Here is a 14,100-nt window from a genome sequence, read left to right as displayed (position 1 = left end):
CAAAGTAATGACGGGAAAGTGGCTTGGTGGCCTAGGAGTTACGGATCACAGGGCACTTCATATACAGAGTGCGGCAAAGCTGGTGCGGGCCATCCTTTGAAAAATTACTGGCATTGATGACAGATTTTGTTCACTTCTCTTTACTCAGTTTTATGTTGAATAACATAATAATTCCTACCTGATTGCAGTATGTCTGCTTTCTCTTAAGTATATAAATTTGCCTTTGTTTTTTTCTTAAGTGAAGTACAGTGCTTTTCTTGACCACTGCCCGTTCACCTTATATACCTGCCAATACGTTAGTTTATCGTAATAATCTAACAATTTTGGAGAGGGCTGGTGGAGAAATGAAGAGTGAAAACCCATGCTTCTTGCTCTTTTTACACTGCACTTTTCTCTTAGCTGGAACTGGGAGATAACCTCTGCTCTATTTATTGCCCTTCCTTGGGTTGTTGGAATTTGGACAGTGGAAGATGCAGCTCAGGGAGAGAAGGAAGATAGTAAGAACATAGCAGAAAATTTAGAAATCCACACTGGAAAATTCACTAGAGTTGCACAAACCAAAATGTGAATGGCCATCTGAGGTTATAGGCATTGTTAAAGTTTGATAATGTATTTCCATATTGGAAGAATAAGACTTAGTACAATTCCAAGAATTAGCATTCATCTTAATAATCAGTTGTTTTCTTTTTTTTTTAAATCCTCACCTGAGGGTATTTTTCCATTGATTTTTAGAGAGAGTGGAAGGGAGAGGGAGAGACAGAGAGAAACTTCGATGTGCGAGAGGCACATTGATAGGTTGCCTCCCACATGCACCCCCACCAGGGCTGAGGGTCAAGCCTGCAACCGAGGTACATGCCCTTGACTGGAATCAAATCTGGGACCCTTCAGTCTGGAGGCCGATGCTCTAATTACTGAGCCAAACCGGCTAGGGCAGGGGTGGGCAAACTTTTTGACTCAAGGGCCACAATGGGTTCTTAAACTGGACCGGAGGGCCGGAACAAAAGCATGGATGGAGTGTTTGTGTGAACTAATATAAATTCAAAGTAAACATCATTACATAAAAGGGTACGGTCTTTTTTTTTTTTTTAGTTTTATTCATTTCAAACTGGCCGGATCCGGCCCGCGGGCCGTAGTTTGCCCACGGCTGGGCTAGGGCCTAAGCTCTGTCCCTCAATGCACTTTGGCTAATTGGCATCTGAATTAGGTTGAACTTGAGTTGGATTTTTATTTAGTTATAAACAGGTTCATATCTACTGTTTAAGGTTTTATAACACAACTTTTACAGTCAAGGAGAATTGTTCTTTATTTTCCAACATTTTTCTGTGGTTACCTTATGTCCTCTCTTGTCCTCTATTCCTGCCCTGTTTATTTTTAAAATTCTTTCAGAGATGATCCCTTAGCTTTTTGCACTGTGGCTGTTAATTCTTGTGTATTGTTTTAATGTCTTCCCTTTGGCTTATATTTTAAATTGCAGAATGCTGTTTGTGCCTGGTTTCGAAATGTATTGCAGCTTGCCTTTGATGCATTTGGTTATGTTAGGCAATGGATGGCCTGGAGAAACATTTTGAAGTTGTTCAATGACATGAGTAGCTTCAGGGGTTGGGCTTTTTAGCTTCTGAGTTTAAACTTGTGGAGTTTATAAGATGCTTTAAACAGTTTATTTTTAACTGAGATAAAATATACGTAACAAAATTTATCATTTTAACCATTTTTAAGTGGATAGTTAAGTGGCATTAATTACATTCACATTCTTGTGCAGCCATCACAGCCGTCACCCACAGAACATTTTTCATGTGTTCTGAATCTGTACCTGTTAAAGCAGCAGTCGCCAACTGTGGTCCGCAGACCACTGATGGTCCGTGAGGTCCGAAAGGTTGGCGACCACTGCATTAAACAATAACTCTCCATGCCACTCTCCCCCAGCCCCTGACAACCTCATTCTACTTTCTGTCTTATGAATTTTTTTTTCTTTTAATCCTCACCCAAGGATATTTTTTCCATTGATTTTTAGAGATAGTGGAAGAGAGGGAAGAAGTGGGGGCATGAGGAGAGAGACATCGATATGAGAGAGACACATTGACTGGTTGCCTTGAATGTGCTCCAATTGGAGCCAGGGATTGAGCCTGCAACCGAGGTACATGCCTTTGACCAGGAATTGAACACTGTGGTTCACAGGCTGACACTCTAACCACTGAGAAAACTGGCTAGGGCTGAAATTTTTTTTTTTTTTTAAATCTGAAAGACCAGTGGTATTTAATTAGTAGTTATAATATAGTGATTCAATATTTTTATACCTTACAGTGTGATCACCCCACTAATTCTACTTCTTGTCGTTATGAATTTGATTACTCTGAGTACTTCATATGTGGAATCATAAAGTATTTGCCCTTTGATGACTGGCTTACTTCACTCAGTGTAATGTCTTCAAGGTTTATTCATGTTGTAGTATGTTAAAATTTCCTTTCTAAGTCTGAATATTATTTCATTTTATGTATATGTTGTTTATCCACTTATCTGTTGATGGACACATGGGTGATTTTCACTTTTGGCAATTGTGAGTAATGCGGCTATGAACATTGATGTGCAAATATCTGAATCTCTGCTTTCAATTCTTTTGGGTATATCCCCACAAGTGAAATTGCTGGACATATGATAATTTTATTTTTAAATTTTTGGGGGGTGCTTTCTTTTATTATTTGGCTTAGCTATTGTACTAATCCAGTTTTTCCAGAAGAGACCTGCTATTGGAAGAGGATAGAGAAACCGACTTTTGTTAGTATTGCTTCAAACTCTAGGCCAGTGATGGCAAACCTTTTGAGCTCGGCGTGTCAACATTTTGAAAAACCCTAACTTAACTGGTGCCGTGTCACATATAGAATTTTTTTGATATTTGCAACCATAGTAAAACAAAGATTTATATTTTTTTATATTTATTTTATATATTTAAATGCCATTTAACAAAGAAAAATCAACCAAAAAAATGAGTTCTCATGTCATCTCTGACACACGTGTCATAGGTTCGCCATCACTGCTCTAGGCAGACTTTTGGCCCATTAAAATCATCTCAGTATCACTCATGTACTGTGTAATTAAACTAAAAAAAGGTTATGTTAGGCATCTACCTCAATGTTTTGTTATCTCTGCTTCCGGTTTTTGTTGCCTTTGGGCAAGGACTTGAGAGTGTACTTTTGTGCTAAGCACTGGAGACTAAGAATGAACGAACTTCTCTCCCGGCCTTGGCGTACCAGGTGTCATTATCATGTATTTTGGAGTTTTGGTTCCAGTTTTCTGCTAAACCAGTGGTCTTGTGTTGTGTGCCCTTTATGTGTAACCTCTGGCCACCTTGGAATCAGGTGGTGTGCAGTCGGGAAACCATGGGCTGGATTGGGCCTGGAGCCCTCAGGAGCTGGGCCCCGTGCTGGGCCCGCTGCTGGCTCTATACCTCTTTCTCCCAGCAGCTGTGCCCCTGGGCTTAGCGAATACTTGCTAGTGGATGCCTGAGCGGGATGCACATTGTCAGGCACTGGCAGTGGTGGTCTGTTTCATGTTTTGAAAAGGAATTGGAAAAAATCACACCCAATTGCAGAACTTAACCTTCTTAGAGAAGGTGAGTAGTGGACTGTTTGATTTTTTTACCAAGGAAAATAGCTTTGTCCTAATAGGGTGGCATGAGTGAGATACAAAAGGGTTCCCAGTTTGTATTACAGCTCTAATCTCTGTGGACCAGAAAGATTTCCAAGTCCACACCTTTCAGCCATTTAACAGATATCTACTGAGCACATAGTGTGTTTAGCAATCACCCTGGGAATATAACTGAGGACAAGGCCGATGAGATCCTCGCCTCCACCAAGCTTTCAAGTAAGATTTGCTGTCACAACTCTGTTAGCTGAGGAGCCAGTACGTTTGAATGTAACAGGTTTTATGTGGTTTCAGAAAAGGCAGTGAAGTAGCGAGCTCCTGTTTCCCTGGTGTATGTTTGTGTCTGTTCATGTCTAGGATTTTTACATGTAATCGTTGAAGTCACCCTTTAGAGTTTTGTGAAAATTCCTTAGCCCAGTGCAGTTGAGGTGATCATAGTGAAAACCTGCTCGTGACGCCTCCATGGCTGAGTCTGATCCCAGCGGGGACTGACTTGCTCAGTACGAAGGCCGTGGGCATGGTGCACTGCATGGGGTCACACCTGTGGGCTCCCTGAGCAGGTTCTCCTTCCTCAGCCCTTTTACGTTATCACTCGCAGAGAACTTTCTACTCCTCGGAGGAGCTTGCCCAGTTCCGAGTCCAGGCACTCTTTGGACCTTGGCCCTTGGTGAAGATAGACTCAAGAGGTAGGAGCTCTTAGGAAGGGACACGTTTACCTGCAAAGAGTACTTTTACTGCCTTAGCAACTTTCAAATATACAATACAGTGTCGGTAACAGAGTCACCATGCCAAATACAAACACAGTATTTCCAGGAGGAAAGCCAGACCTCCCAAGATTCCCAGGTTCACATTAGTCTGCTCATGGTGGACAAGGAGTCACTTTCCCACACGGTTAGCAGATTCACAAAAGTCGTGACAAGTCTCCAGGCGTCAGCACAGCAAACACCGGGGATAAAACTGCTTTGCTAGGGAGCCGGGCTTCAGGGAAATGGTTGAGGTTTTATTGTGTTTGAGATGGGAACCAATTAGATGGCCCGGTTACATTTGATTTATCTCGGGTGCAAAGTGTCTCCCGAGGGTGATACGGGAAGTGCTTTGTCATCTTGAGCGGGACAAAGTGACATTTTGCTTCTGTACACCCTCCAGGAGGAGGAAGGGCCACGGGAGAACTGTGATTGCAACACACATTCTTGTTCTGTGGTCAAGTGATAAGTCTTTGCTCAAGTGGTTTTTAACCCTGACGGCTGTTAGGGTCACCTGGGCATGTTCAACACTGATGATGCCCAGCATTATTACTTAAGAGTTTGATTGGCCTGGGGGGAGCCCGATGATGGATGAAGTACCCCCAGTCACTGCACTGTGCCTTCGAGGCTGAGCACACTGCTTTCATCAGTGCAGAGCACTGGGGCCTCTGCTAGTTGCAGTGGTTTTTTAAGACTCCCTTACAGCCCTGTTAAGTCATACGGTTTCTGTAGATGCTTCCAGTTTTGTGCGCTTTCTCTGAAGGAAAACTGTTTCCTGCCAGCTCCGCTGCGGCTTGGTCAGTATAGGAGGTAATCAGGGCTGTCTGACATCTGCTCAAACTGAAACCAAACCTGGGCCTTTTGGAGGTTGCCCTTCTAGATAGGCTTTCGCTGATCAATTTTGACTTGGTGGGGCTTAGTGGGCAGAGGTGGTCTTGTAGATTTATTACGTCTGGATTTAAGACTGCTCATTGTTTACATGGCTTTGTACAGTGTATAAGCATGTTTGACTAAAATGTTGATATAAATAAACACTGATGCTGGTTTAACATAAGATTTGTGTCTCATTTCATGGGTGTTTAAAAATTAATTTGGTGTCTCACCAGAAGTTAGTCAAGAGTATTTCCAGATTTGAGATTGTGAGTGCTCCAAAATGAATGTGATGGTTGTACGGGGTTCCTAAAATGGGAATAGTGTTTTATTTTCACTTCACAGATATTTTAGGAATGACATCTAACACCTTTGGCTCTTCAGCTTTGCCGGGCTGACCAGCAGACCCTGAGCGGCAGAGGAATGATTACTCTGACATACGTTTCTATGAAAAAGAGGGCTAAGGGACTACCTGGCTAGAGAAACAAAACAGTCCCATTGGCCTATCTCCTTAGGCTTTTATTGTAACAACAGCTTGAACTAAAATTAACTTTTAGATACTATCAGCAGGGTAAGTAGCCTTGAGAAGACACACGTGTCTCAGTGTCCTTTAAGCAAGGATGTCTAAAGACTAAGCATAAAGATTCCAGTAAACACCCAGGGCTCAGACTTGTTTGGAAAAGTCAAGGCAGGGTGGTCACCTTCAGCCAGCTCCCCCGGAGGTTCCGACCTTTCGGAATTTCCTCCTTACAAACTTTCCAACTAAGTCCCCTGCTTCCCCACACAGCTTCTCTTACATTTATGATCTAATTTCTAAACTGACAAGTCCACCAAAGAGGCTTTTATTAGCTGGAGATCTTAGTAATGTTTTACTTGAATAATAATTCCCTAGTTAAGATGACTATAGATATGTCTGTGTTGCAGAATAGGAAGGAGGGTCTCAGAACTGCAGGAACTAAGATGATGCTTCTTCCTGCAGTGCGGGGTCTGCAGCTGAAAGCCATTGCTAGTAACCACAGCCCTATTTTTAAAAAATCTTATTTAAAACAATTATAGTGATAATCTGGTTAAATGCTTCTAATTTGGAGCAAGATTCAGGTGTACAACAACCTCCCAACCCCTTCACACTTCACTAGAGTTTTGGGAAGATATTTTTATTCACTTATATATATATTGATTTCAGAGAGGAAGGGAAAAGGAGAGAGAGAAACATCAATGATGAGACTCATTGATCGGCTGCCTCCTGCAAGCTCCCTACTGGGGATCGAGCCTGCAATCCTGGCATGTGCCCTTGACCAGACTCGAACCGGGGACACTTCAGTCCGCAGGCTGACACTCTATCCACTGAGCCAAACCAGCTAGGGCTGGGAAGATATTTTTAACAGGAAAGTTTAAGCTGAGGAAACTAAAGGGCCACATTCACCTTGTCTCATCTGAGCAGTTATAAATGACACTCCAGCTGTCCTTATTTGACTGCTGCCCTCTGTGCGCTCAGTAACCTGAGTTTATAGCCATGCACTTCACCCTGGGCAGGGATCCTTTCGCACCTTTGCCTTATGCCAGGGACTCTGGGCAAAGTTTGGGCTCTTCTGGCTCCTATATACAAAACTCTAGAAGCCTTGGCATTGGGCCAGAAATGATAGGGTTTCAAGTATAATTGTGCTATCCAAGGGTCCCCAACACTCTCCATGAGGATGCAGGGGCTTGGTTCATTGTTCCACTCCCGCTTCATTTTCCATGGATCTGGTTAGAGTGGAGTGACCACACCACCTACTCCTAAGGGTTCCCTGGGCCGGAAGGATGGGGTTAGAGGCTGTGGTTCACCAGGACCGACTTGAGGACTGGCTGGGGCCCCTCAGCGACCTCCACTAGAAAAGATCATGGTTTGGGAATGGAAATTTTTTTTGGGGGGGGGCGAGGGGAGTGGAACTTTTTTTTGGGGGGGGGACTTTTTGATTTGCTCACTACAGCAGCTGTTTCATTCCCTGTCCTTTGGGAAACTAATGGACCCAGTAGGACACACGTAAACTCCTGTGTGGTGTGCTGGTTAAGAGTGGGATCTAGAGTGTCAGCCTAGATTCTAATTCTGACTCTGCTGCCTACTACCTTCACCACACAACCTAATTTTGCTGTGTATCGGTTTCCTTTCATGGTGTAGGGAGTGAGACTGAGTGAGATAACGTTTGTAAAGCACTTAGCATATTGCCTCATACTGTTATGGACTGAACTGTGACCCCTTGGCACCCCTCTCCCCCCATTCATAAGTTGAAATCTTAGACCCCAGTGTCCCAGACTGTGACTATTTGGAGATAGGGTCTTCAAAGAGGCAAGGAAGCCAAAATGAGGTCCTTAGAATGGATCCTAATCCAGTGACTGGTGTCCTAATAAGAAGAGGACTCTGGACACACAAGACACAGGGAGAAGACAGCCATCTACACACAAGCCAAGGAGCGAGGCGCAGGGGGAACCAGCCCTCCAATGCCTTGATCTCAGACTTCTCGCTTCAGAATTTTGGAAGATTTTAGTTCCTCAAGTCGTCCAGTCTATGGCACTTTTTAAAATGGCGGCAAACTAATACACATATTAAGTATGTGATAAATGTTAAGTACTATCGCTATGATTATTATTTCAAAATTACTTGGCCGGAGAAAAAACATATAGCAGTCAAAAGTGGGAAATGTTATTTTTATTTATTTATTTATTTATTTTTTTTACAGAGAGGAAGGGAGAGGGATAGAGAGTTTGAAACGTCGATGAGAGAGAAACATCGATCAGCTGCCTCCTGCACACCTCCCACTGGGGATGTGCCTGCAACCAAGGTACATGCCCTTGACCGGAATCGAACCCAGGACCCCTCAGTCCGCAGGCTGACGCTCTATCCACTGAGACAAGCCGATTAGGGCAAAAGTGGGAAATTTTAATCAGAAAATAGTGCTCACTAGTTTAGTAAAAGAAACCACCTACCAAAGGGAAGCAATACGAGTTTTTATAACTATTGTGGCTGGGAAGGCCAGGTGGGACCCCCACCCCCACCCCTAAGTTAACAAGGTTATGGAGTCACAAGGACACTTAGTTGTCCCGGCAAGTCAGTAGGAAGATGAGTGGCTGGGGCCTCCCACTCCTGGCCTGGGCGCAAAGGATGCACTCCCTGGACCTGACCAAGTAGCTAATATAATTGGAATCCACTAGCAACAAAAAAGTGAGTCCGCAAGAGCACACAAATTATGGATAATATATGCATGTAGTACATAATAAACTCAAATAGTACAAAGGTAAATTAAAAGATAAATCTTACCCTTGATCCTTACCCCAAGCCTCATGAAGGCAGCCACTCTTGTTATTTTTGTGCATCTTCTAGAGATAACTGTGTCTATAAAAATGTGTTTATATAAAATGAATATAAATATCCTCTGCTTGCTTTATTTTTATTGAGATAGAATTAACATATAACATTGTATTAGTTTCAGATGTACAACATGTTCTGTGAAATGATCACGGTAGGTTTACTGAATAGCCAACACCACATGTAGTTATAAAATTTTCTTTCTTCTCCTGAGAACTTTTACTGTCTTAGCAACTTTCAAATATACAACATAGTATGGATAACTTACAGTCATCATGTTGTACTTTACATCTCCAGGACGCATACCTGGAAGCATATACTTTTTAGTTCCCTTCACCCATTTTACCCATCTCTGGCAACCCACCGAGCCGTTCTCTGTATTAATAGATTCAGTTTTTCTTTTTCTGGATTCCACATATGTGATATACTGTCTTTCTCTGTCTGACTTATTTCACTTAGCATAATGCCCTCAAGGCCCATCCATGCAGTCACAAACGGCAGGCTTTCTTTGTTATAGCTAATATTCCATTGTTTGTATAAACTACATTTTCTTTATCCATTCATATGTTGAGGGTACATAGGCTGTTTTCTGTATCTTGACCATGGTGTGTAATGCAGGGAAGGTGGGAATCAGATATCTTTCTGAGAAAGTGATTTTGTTTCCTTCAGATAAATACCCAGAAGTGGAATCTCTGGGTCATATTGTAGTTCTATTTTTTTTTTTTTTTTTTTTTTGAGGAACCTCCATACTGTTTTCCATAGTGGCTGCACCAATTTACATTCCCACCAACAGTGTCCAAGCATTTCCTTTTCTCCTTATCCTCACCAATACTTGTTAATTATTTTCTTTTTGATAATAAATAGCCGTTCCAATAGGTGCGAAGTGGTATCTCATTGTGGTTTCAATTTGCATTCCCCTGATGATTCGTGATGTTGAGTATCTTTTCATGTGTCTTTTCATATGTCTTTGCAAATCCTCTGCCCATTTTTTAATAGGATCATTTTCTTGCCATTGAGTTGTATGAGTTCTTTATTTTTTTTTATTTTTTTAATTAAATCTTTATTGTTCAGATTATTACATTTGTTCCTCTTTTTTTTTCCCCCCATAACTCCCCTCCTCCCAGTTCCCGCCCCACCCTCCGCCCTCACTCCCCACCCACTGTCCTCATCCATAGGTGCACGATTTTTGTCCAGTCTCTTCCCGCATCTCCCACACCCCTTTCCCCCCCAGGAATAGTCAGTCCATTCCCTTTCTATGTCCCTGATTCTATTATAATCACCAGTTCATTCTGTTCATCAGATTATTCATTCACTTGATTCTTAGATTCACTTGTTGATAGATGCATATTTGTTGTTCATAATTTGTATCTTTACCTTTTTCTTCCTCTTCCTCTTCTTAAAGGATACCTTTCAGCATTTCATATAATCCTGGTTTGGTGGTGATGAACTCCTTTAGCTTTTCCTTATCTGTGAAGCTCTTTATCTGACCTTCAATTCTGAATGATAGCTTTGCTGGATAAAGTAATCTTGGTTGTAGGTTCTTGGTATTCATCACTTTGAATATTTCTTGCCACTCCCTTCTGGCCTGCAAAGTTTCTGTTGAGAAATCAGCTGACAGTCGTATGGGTATTCCCTTGTAGGTAACTGAGTTTCTTTCTCTTGCTGTTTTTAAGATTCTCTCTTTATCTTTTGCTCTTGGCATTTTAATGATGATGTGTCTTGGTGTGGTCCTCTTTGGATTCCTTTTGTTTGGGGTTCTCCACGCTTCTTGGACCTGTAAGTCCATTTCTTTCACCAGGTGGGGGAAGTTTTCTGTCATTATTTCTTCAAATAGATTTTCAATATCTTGCTCTCTCTCATCTTCTGGAACCCCTATAATTCTGATGTTGGTACGCTTGAAGCTGTCCCAGAGGCTCCTTACACTATCCTCGCATTTTTGGATTCTTTTTTCATTTCGCTTTTCCGGTTGGGTGTTTTTTGCTTCCTCGCATTTCAAATCATTGACTTGATTCTTGCGGCCCTCTGGTCTGCTGTCGGGAGTCTGTATAATATTCGTTGTTTCAGTCCGTGTATGCTTAATTTCTAGTTGGTTCCCCAATATAAGATCGAGGGTCTTATTAGTTTTCTTGTAGATCTCATTAAGTTTATCGGCGGCTTCTAAACAGTTCTTGAGAGACCTTAAAAGTGTGGTTCTGAACTCTATATCTTCCATTGACAATTTTGTCCTGTTTCTTTGTCTCCGCATTTTGTTATGCTTCCTTGGTGCACCCCCTAGTGGTCTTTGTTCGCAGTCTTATAGTTAAATCTTGATTGTTGTAGCTAATTCCAGGGAGGGTTTGACCTCCAGGCCAAGTGGCTATGAGAATCAGCTGTGTCAGCAGTGAGAGAACTTCTGTCCTCTAGGGAGGTGCTAATCTGGCGTTTGCCTGAGGCTATCCGGCAAATGCCTGTGTGCAGGGCTTGGGCGGGGCGGGTCGAACAGGATCAACAGGGTGGGCCGGAGAGAGCAGTTATGGCGGCTCTCAGTCCTGTCCCCAGAGGCTCTGCCTCTCTGAGTCCCAGCACCCGCTGCAAAGCTCAGAGAGAAAGCTGCACTCACTCTGACCGAAGCCAGACAGTCCCGCTTCTCCCATTTGAGTCTGGGTCCCTAAAGACTCGCCCGGATCTGGAGCTCAGAGTCTGCGACTCCCTCCCGATTGAAAACGCCAACCGCGCCCTCCGCGGCCAGCCCGCTCCGCGCACTCCGCACCTCAGAATTTGACTTCAGCACTGCGCCTCCTCTGAGTGTCCGTATGCGTTTCTCTTTCCTCCTAGTTGTAGGACTTCCACTCAGCCAGCGTTCCTGTGGTTCTGGGTGATGTCCCTTCCGTTTTTTGGTTTCACTTTTGAAGTAGTTGTTCAAAGCAGCAAACTCCGGCGTTAACCTATGCCGCCATCTTGGTTCTCCTGTATGAGTTCTTTATATGTTTTGCATATTAACCTATTATCGTATTTTTGATTTGTAAATATTTTCTACCATTTGGTAGGTGGTTTTTTCATTTTGTTGATGGTTTCCTTTGCTGTACAAAATCTTTTTAGTCTGATGTAGTTCCACTTGTGTATTTTTACTTTTGTTGCCTATGATTTTGATGTCAAATCCAAAAATCATCGCTAAGACCAATGTGAGGGAGCTTAGTGCCTATATTTTCTTGTAGGAGTCTTATGGTTTCAGGTCGTACATTAAGTCTTTGGTCCAGTTTCATTTCTTTGCATGCTGCTGTTCAGTTTTCCCAACATGGTTTATTGAAGAGACTATCCCTTTGCCATAAATTGACCATATATGGATGGGTTTATTTTTGGACTCTACTGTTCCATTGATCTGTGTGTCTGTTTTTATGCCAATACCCTACTATTTTGATTATAACTTTGTTATATTAGTTTGAAATCAGGGAGCATGATGCCTCCAGATGTTCTTTCTCAAGATTGCTTTGGCTACTTAGGGTCTTATAGTTCCATACACATTTTAGAATTGTTTTTCTAATTCTGTGAAAAATCCATTGGAATTTTGATAGAGATTGCATTGAATTTGTAGGTTGCTTTGAGGAGTATGAACATTTTAATATTCTTTCAACCCATGAGCAGGGAATATCTTTCCATTTATTTGTATCTTCTTCAGTTTCTTTCATCAGTATCTTATAATTTTTAGAGTACAGGGCTTTTACCTCCTTGGTTAAATTTATTCATAGGTATTTTATTTTAATGCTATTATAAATGGGATTGTTTGCCTAATTTCTCTTTCTGACAGTTCATTATTAGTGTATAGAAATGCAACGGATTTCTGTATATTAATTTTGCATCCTGTAACTTTACTGAATTCATTCATTAAATGTTGGGAAGTTTTTGTATTTCTTAGGTAACAGTTGAAATGCTTATTCTTTCTGACTTGAGTTCTCTTTTTTTCTTGGCGAGTCTAGCTAAAGTCTCATCAATTTAGTGTTTTCTGCATGTATATGTCACCTGCAAATAGATAAGGTTTTACTTATTCCTTTTTGATTTGGATGCCTGTTATTTCTTTTTCTTGCCTAATAGCTCTGGCTAGGACTTTCAATAGTATGTTGAATAAAAGTGACCAGCGTGAGCATCCTAGTCTTTTGTTTTTTTTCACCACTGAGTATGATGTTAGCTATGGGCTTGTCATGTTATATTGAGTACTTTCCCTCTATATCCACTTTAAAAAAAAATCATGAATGGATAATGTATTTTGTCAATTTTTTTGCATCCCACTGAAATGATCATATGATTTTTATTCATTTTGTTAATGTGGTGTATCATTGATTTGCAGATGTTGAACCATCCTTGATTATTGGGATAAATCCCACTTGCTTATCATGTATAATCTTTTTAATGTATTTCTCAATTTGACTTGCTAAGATTTTGTTAAGGATATTTTGCATCTACATTCATCAGGGGTATTGGCCTATAATTTTCTTTTGTCATCAAGAAGGAAACTTTATTCAGTGCAAAATAGCTCAATTGTAATACAGCACAGCTATGAAAACAGCATGCCTGTGAGGTGGCCCTGGGGCCAGGCCCCTCTTGGCTAGACAGCTCTGTTCTGCTCCTTCCTTGCTAGTCGGCTTTGCACCGCGCTAGTCTGCTCCGCTGTGCTTTGATATTTGTATTCATTCTCATTCCCATTCATAAAGCTTCCATTGGGTAATCAGAGCAGGTCGTATTATCCTTTTTTCAAAGAATATGACTATTATTATTTTAAAAAATATATTCCCACTGACTTCAGAGAGGAAGGGAGAGGGAGAGAGCAATAGAAACATCAATGATGAGAATCATTGATCGGCTGCCTCCTGCATGCCCCACACTGGAGATCGAGCCCGCAACCCAGGCATGTGCCCCGACCAGGAATCGAACCATGACCTCCTGGTTCAAAGGTTGATGCTCAACCACTGAGCCAAGCTGGCTGGGCGAATATGACTATTATTGAACTGAATACCTATGACAGATTAGTTGCTTTTCTAAAGAGTTGTATTCCCATTAGTGATCATGAGGGAGTCCAGGGCACGGTGTCTCCCTGTTCCTAGCCCATTATTTCCTGGAAACCTTCCTGTCTTTCATTCCAATAAAAGACATCTGTGGTGGCATCAGTAGCAAGTCAGATGAAGACTCAGACAATAAAATGGTATTTTGATTAAAAAATGCCTTGAGCTGTCTTCCTGGTCATATTACCTTTTCCCCAAATATACACAGAAACCTGATTTTATAAATCTGAGTTCCTCTACAAAATACTATGCTTTGTAAGCCACTTTGGGACTTGGCCAAAGCTTTGGGTGAGAGTGTGGAAATAACAGTGTCTTATGACTCCCTCCTTATAAGGATCCCAATAGCTAGAAACAATCCACGACCGTTTTCCTATAGAAAGCTATTCATTAAGGAGAACTCTGGGGGCATAAATGGTATCAGACTTCACTTTTATGAAACAAAAAATAAAGGTAACAAGTACCATCACATCAG

Source organism: Myotis myotis, unplaced genomic scaffold (genome assembly GCF_014108235.1).
Source record: "Myotis myotis isolate mMyoMyo1 unplaced genomic scaffold, mMyoMyo1.p scaffold_m19_p_7, whole genome shotgun sequence".
NCBI classification, from domain to species: Eukaryota; Metazoa; Chordata; class Mammalia; order Chiroptera; family Vespertilionidae; genus Myotis; species Myotis myotis.
This window is presented reverse-complemented; position numbering follows the sequence as displayed.